Below are 6,655 nucleotides of genomic sequence, written 5' to 3' on the forward strand. Positions count from 1 at the left end.
AGCACTGAATTTGAATAAATAAACAATCTGCTGAGGAATGACAAGCAGAAACCCTGTGGGTCTGTAGAGACTGGGGGGTTTGCCAACGACGGCTAATGGGGTCAGAGAATCAACCTTTCTTACTGTAGTTCAGACCTCTCGCCAGTAGAGGGGGATAGCACCCAAGTTCTGTTCAAACTGACCACAGACCCACAGAGTTAAGGAGGCCAGACCTATTTCTCTCACACACTGAGCTTGCGTTAACATCTCTCAATACCGTGCCCTAATTCACATAAATGCCCTAGCAGAGGTGTCACAAGCCATATTTTTTCTTTCCTCCAACTTTTTACTGATTTATCGAACTTAAAATTGTCATGTGCTTCCTGTCAAATGAGATCAGCCGCCAGAGAGAAAAAAAAACAACCTGTCAGGGCGTATAAAGGCTCTTTCTCCAGCACGGTCAATACCAATAGTCTCAGCTTCAGTGTAATTGTTTTCCAGTTCGCGCAAGTGAGTAATCCCCTGGCCAGGAGCCCCATGGGAAGGAGAGGCAGCCGGATGAGTACCTGTTCCCCATGCCCTACGTGCCGCTTCAGTAATGCAATCTCATCAGCCATCTCCAGTGAACCTGAAGCAGGAGGTGGAGGTGGGGGCGGGGCGGGGGCGGGGGCGGGAGTTTGGGCCACGGCGCCTCTCGCTGGCTGACCCTAGGTGGAGGAGGCGAAGAGGAGGCGACCTCGATTCCCGCTCTTGCCTCCTGCGGCCGGAGTGACCCCCCCCCCGCCCCCCCCCTCTGTAAGACCACCCGCCCGCGCCTCCGGCCTTGTGACAGAACTTAGGTCCCCCGCCTCGCCGCCCGGCTGCCGGGGCAACCAGGCTCCAGACGTGGGAACGGCCGGCATCTCCCATGACCGGGTCAGGTCACATGGCCTCAGACGGTGTGACCTCACGGGGCTCTCCGGGCGGCTCTGTCCTGGCCTGGGACTCGTTTCCGCCCCGCCCTCCACGCCCCCCGTGTCTGTACGCGTGCACGATCGTGTGCGTTTCTGTCCGCCCGTGCCTGTACGCTTACTGCGTAACGCGTGAACGCTGGAATGCGCGAGCGAGCGCGTTCGCTGACACGTCCTGCGTCGGAGCGTGTCGACGCGTACCAACGTGCGAGCGTACCAGTTTACGCGCGAGTGTTTGAGTGTGTGTGAACGTGCCAGCGGCCTGCAGTATAGAGACAGGGACGGCAGTTACGGGTTAAGTGTTTGACGCCATCCTGAGTGCGTTTTAGATGATTTCACTGCATCTAATCTGGTAACTTTTCCTTATTTGTCAGAGATTTCCAAGTTTTTAAAAACTTTTACTTTTTTGTTTTATGCAATGCAACCTTCTTTCATTGAGCATGACGGTCTCCGATTGCTGTTCCATAAGATTTAATTCTTGGATTCTTAAGGTTTGTTATGGGAAAGGTGATATAAATCTTCTTCAAAATAATGATCAATATATTACAAAATCGCATTTTAGTTTCAAAAGTCTGCCAACTTCATAGTTAACACACTGCAATTCCAAAACGGACAGTGTTGCTGTTGCTGTTGCTGGACTCGAGGCCATGATGGTTATTGCAAAGTAACTTAGGTGGCTGGTAGCTGGTAGCAGTAATAAAGTATTTCTGGATTCACACCAGCTAGAGTTTTGTATTGTGGCAATTTGTAGTTTGAGCTCTGTAAAACAGGATTTGTGGTTTGGCGACGTGTAAAACACTTGTGAATTGTTTTTTTCGCACGTGTGAAACGCTCGTAAATAATATTGTCACTAAATTCGCTCCATAGGGATGCGCAGGCGCCAGAGCAGGCTGTGAAACTGCAGTTTCAGTGTTCGCCCATTAGAGGGTGGGGGCTGCATATGAGACACATGGAAGGGAGCTGCACGCGCACACACATACACACACATACACACACACGCACACAGACGCACACGGATACACAGACATGCACACGCACGCACGCACACACACACACACACGGATACACAGACATGCACGCGCACACACACACACACACACACACACACACACGCACACAAACACGCATACACGCACGCACACACTCATATACACTGCACTTCTGCATCGACACGTTCATCCGATGGCTGGCTTTAATAAGAACTGAACGACGGATGCAATAATGAAGCCATCTGCAGTCATCAGGTAACACCATATCAGGCTCTTAAGTACAAAACTGAGTGGAGCATGAATCCATTGCCACTGATTTTATTCTCACACTTAGGTCTTTTTTGGACTGACTTGTGAGCCATTTGCAAAGAATAATTCTGCTTTATTCTTGAGCGTGTTCTTTGGTATGTATTCTAAAGCCTGCATGGTATATTATTTACAGCTGAATACTGTCATTTCATAGCAGATCACAAATGATCACAGACACGTATTAATGGTGGAATCAGCTTCATACAATGGGACAAACAAGAGGCACACTGCTGCCAGCAACTGAAATCCACAGATGGTGGACCACAGACCACAAGAAACGGGGGGGGGGGGGGATTTAATTGGTATAAAATGTGCACTTTGCATATTACAACCAAATCAATTTCTGCAGCTTAAATTAGAAAGGGCATGTAATCCATAAGCAAACAGTTGCTACATTTGACTGTGGGCCCTGCCTGGCTCCTGAGAGGCAGCCTGTTCAGTGAGTAACTCCTGGTGACATTGTGCTTCACTGAGCCTATTGAGTGCAGGCCCAACGTCCCTTTGATCAAAGATCACAAGGCCACAGTTAAGAGCACAACCACCTACACAACCCCATCGCCCTCCCCCTCCAGGACTTCATCTAATGATTACCCCGGTTACGATTCGCGTGAAAGCGCATTGCTTGCAAACAGATGACATCACCGGCGGCAGGTGGGGTGTGCAGGAGGCCAGGCGGGCAGGCTCAGGGCACTGTTTGTTTTTTTGTTTTTTTATCTTTGGGGGGTTCGTGTCTATACACAGCCACAGTGCCAGACGCATGTGGATCAAATCAGAATCGTCCGCTCGTTGACTCTTTACTAATCTCCAGAAAGTCTATAATGGACCTGATATTAAATCCTCCCCCCCCCACCCCCCCCAACTGTTTAAAGTGTGTGAGTGTTCCAGCAGCTAAGAGAGCAGCAGCCGCTGCCGCTGAGTCACGCTTTTAAGAAGTCAGGTGAATCAAACCCGCCGGTCGGAGCGGCGGGGACAAAGCCACCCCTCTCGGAGGGGGATGTCGGCGCGGCCGGGGCGGGAGCCGGGGTGAGGAGGGCAGCGCGGCGCTCCGAGAGGCGCCCCGAAGATCCGCCGAAATGGGATCCAGATGCCCCCGAGCGCAGCTTCCCACAGAACGCCGCACGCGCGGGGCGGCTGGAGGCAGCCGGGCGGGGTTTGAACCCGGCTCCCCTGTTAATGGAGACGGATCGCTTTTTATGTGGAAACTCCAGCGGCATAAATTCCAAAATAAAGTCCGCTCCGGCCCCCTTCGCTCTCTGCTTAAGCCGCGGCCGAAAAAATAAAAGGGCAATTAAATTTTTTTGAAAGGACGAGAGTGAACTTTTGTTCTTTTTTTTAAACAACAGAATCAAAGAGTGCCACGGTTTTTACTGTGCGCTGCAGCGTCATTACCTTTCCACCGGTCTGCTCTGCTCCCAGGGTTCCACGGCATTTTGAAAATCCTATCAACTGAAAACACGAATAACAAACTTTCTGAGATTTAGACACTGGGATTCTCAGAGGGCTTTCAAAAGCCACCAGAGCTGTACTTCATTTGCTCTTCTATTCATACTTCCAGTATAGAATCTTCTGTACCGTAAGTTATTTGGTCATCGGATGGGCTCTTTGTGGATGAGTAGAAGTTTAACATTTTTCAGTCTGTGGTAAGTGATTATCTAGATCAAGAAATAACACTGAGTAAAAGAAAAAATACATAGTATTAGGTGCTTAAAGAGATTTTAAATTCAGAAGAGGAAAACGCATCATACTACCCATTAAAAAAATCAACAAGAATGATTTGGCTAATGAGAGAGAGCACCTCTGCCCGGTCCACAACAGCCCAGAAGCTACAGGACAGTCACGGGGGGGAAGAGAGTAGTACACCCAGGCACCAGGCTGACCTGGTCTTCTATCAGAGAGCCCAGCAGCTACAGGAGAGCCCCAGGGTGAGAGAGAGTAGTATACCCAGGCACGAGGCTGACCTGGTCTGTCAGATAGTCCAGCAGCTACAGGACAGCCCCAGGGAGAGAGAGTAGTACACCCAGGCACCAGGCTGACCCAGCCTGCTGGCATTGCCTTACACTAGGGCTGTCACTTTTTCCAAAAATTGAGTTCGAAAGAACCTCAGAAATCAGTGTCATTTCAATAAAACCTTATACATGTATAGTTATTATGGTCCAGTTTAAATTTCCAATGAAACTTTGCTTATAATAATCCAGAGAAGGTGCAATGCTAAGGCATCAACTTAGCTTTCCTGACCTCTACAAAAGTGTCAAGAGCATCATTACATACTACAAGGAGAAAGGATGTCACTGCAAGTGTTTTATGCACCCAGATAACCCCACCCACTAAAAACCTGGCATTTAGTCAAGAGGGAAGGCAAGCCAATTTACTGCACAGGCTTTTCTTTGTTTTGTTTTTTTCCCCAAGAATCATTTAAAAATATTTTTGGGCCAGTTGTGAATGCAAAAAAGTATTAATACAACACGTAAGTAAAACTTTCACAGATTTCAGTTTCCTGGACCTTTAAACAAAACTGAGCTGACTGAGATATTTTGGAGGGAGATGCAGTGTCAGCCTTTGGGGGGGTCACAGGAGCTTCTGCTTGCACACATAACAGATGACTTGCTCCTTGGGTATTATTTTGTCTCCAATGCCTTGGAATCCATGATATTTCCAAATGACATTTGTGTGGCGTGGTGGAGTTACAATTTTCCCTGGCTCCTCCATTTGGAATGCCCAGGCTACAGGCTACGTGGATAGCATAGCCAATGCATTAACTTTATTTTTAGGCTACCTAAGGGTATACTCTCCAGACAAAACAGTAACATGGCCTGTTTCTTATCGATCACTTTGATATTGAGCACTTACCATGAGCGCAACTCAGACGAGCACAGAGCATGGTTGGGCTCCTTATGTCACCTAGGCAACGGGAATATAAATTCAAAAATTTTAATGTTCTTGAGTTTGATTACCAAACAAAAAAGTGACAGCTTACCTACCACCTTAATTTACATTTTTTGCTTTCCATAAAGATTTCACTGCATTTCCCCCTTGTTTTCCAGTTTAAAGGCACTACTCCTTAACCTCCCATGTGGTAGTGATGGGAAGTTTGTGTTCATTAGCTAAAACGCTTCTAATGATGCCTTCCTCCCTAGCACAAACTCATTAGCAGGGTCCCTGGTGATACGGTGTCAGAGGGACTATAGAGAAGGGCCGGGGCACAATACGGATTAAACCAATCTGAGGCCCGGGGCACAATATTCACGAGGCCCCCCTAACAACACCAGAGAGTCTGTACCCACTGCAATTTCACCAAGCATGTTTTGTTTAGTCATGTGACTTAATCACCGGAAACAACGCAACGCATGTGATATTATTAAAGGACCTACAAAACGTTACATTATTATTATTATCATTTCACCCGTCACCAGCACTATAACTGCTTAGGCGCGCGCGCACGCACCTCACGTGGCAATACAATTTATACAAGCACCGGAAAGAATCGGAATACACGCTTTGGCATCAATATTGGAAAACGCGTGAATAGTAAAGTTTTGTGATACAACAGCAACGAATAGTGCCCGTAACTACATCTTACGGCGAAGATGAGAAGACACCAGCCATTTAATATCTTGCGGCAAACATGAGCGCACACTTTAGATAACACGACCGATAGACAACCCAATTATCGTCTTAAGGCGAAGATAGTTACCTAGCCTGCCTGGGCCGGCCAAAGTTACATCTCCAAACGCCAAAGAAGCAGACACAGCATTAAGAAAACCCCATGGTCTTACCAGGCTTTCTGCATTGTCTCCTTCAGGCAGTAGTCTTCCTCCTTAACTTTCCTGTTTTATTTTTCTTTTCTGAAACCTGCTCGCGTAACGCTTCCATTTTTCTTTTTTGCATACAATCGACGTAGCTACGTACTTGCAAGTGAACGTGGATCATGATCGTCCAAGAGCAAATCTATCGGCCCATGATGCAATTTATTCAAAAATGGGTTATGGGTAAATGTTTCATCTGTTGTTTAGTTGGCAGTTTTTACGTGTATAACACTTAATTGTACATTGGTGCTAATGAATCCATATTTGAAATAATACAGGAATCTTTTTGGCATGCAATTAGAAAATAAATATCATTTTGCCACCATGATTTAAAATGATAGTGAAATCGGCTGTTATATAATGCGTCGTAATCGATGTTAAATATCATAATGATAATTTAAATGGAAGGGGGTAATCACTGGGCTATATATCACGAGATTTGAATTTATTAAAACTTTGGGGGCCGGCCCTCAGGCCCGTGCGGCGATCCGTCTCAAAAAACTCGGGTGGCTTTATGTCAAGTGGGGAATATGTCTAAGTACACTATGCGTAAGTACAGTGTGACTGTCATATACATAAACATTGTCTCACTGTTCGTTTCCAGAGGGTTGGGGGTGATGCTTTG

The 6,655-nt window shown here is 47.0% G+C and overlaps 1 long non-coding RNA gene across 2 annotated transcripts; it reads right to left on the reverse strand.

The window, feature by feature from the left end:
- Positions 1–2,132: 2,132 nt before the first annotated feature.
- LOC135262804 (uncharacterized) lies at positions 2,133–6,369 on the reverse strand. Of its 2 annotated transcripts, none has more exons than XR_010332323.1 (3): positions 6,001–6,369; positions 5,075–5,125; positions 2,133–3,673 (listed from the first exon to the last, which is right to left on the reverse strand). It is a non-coding gene; the product is annotated as an uncharacterized LOC135262804 (long non-coding RNA). The 2 variants fall into 2 exon arrangements; XR_010332324.1 differs by lacking the exon at positions 2,133–3,673 and adding an exon at positions 3,682–3,897.
- Positions 6,370–6,655: the final 286 nt, after the last annotated feature.

The sequence above is a fragment of the Anguilla rostrata genome, chromosome 9, assembly GCF_018555375.3.
Source record: "Anguilla rostrata isolate EN2019 chromosome 9, ASM1855537v3, whole genome shotgun sequence".
Classification (NCBI taxonomy): Eukaryota; Metazoa; Chordata; class Actinopteri; order Anguilliformes; family Anguillidae; genus Anguilla; species Anguilla rostrata.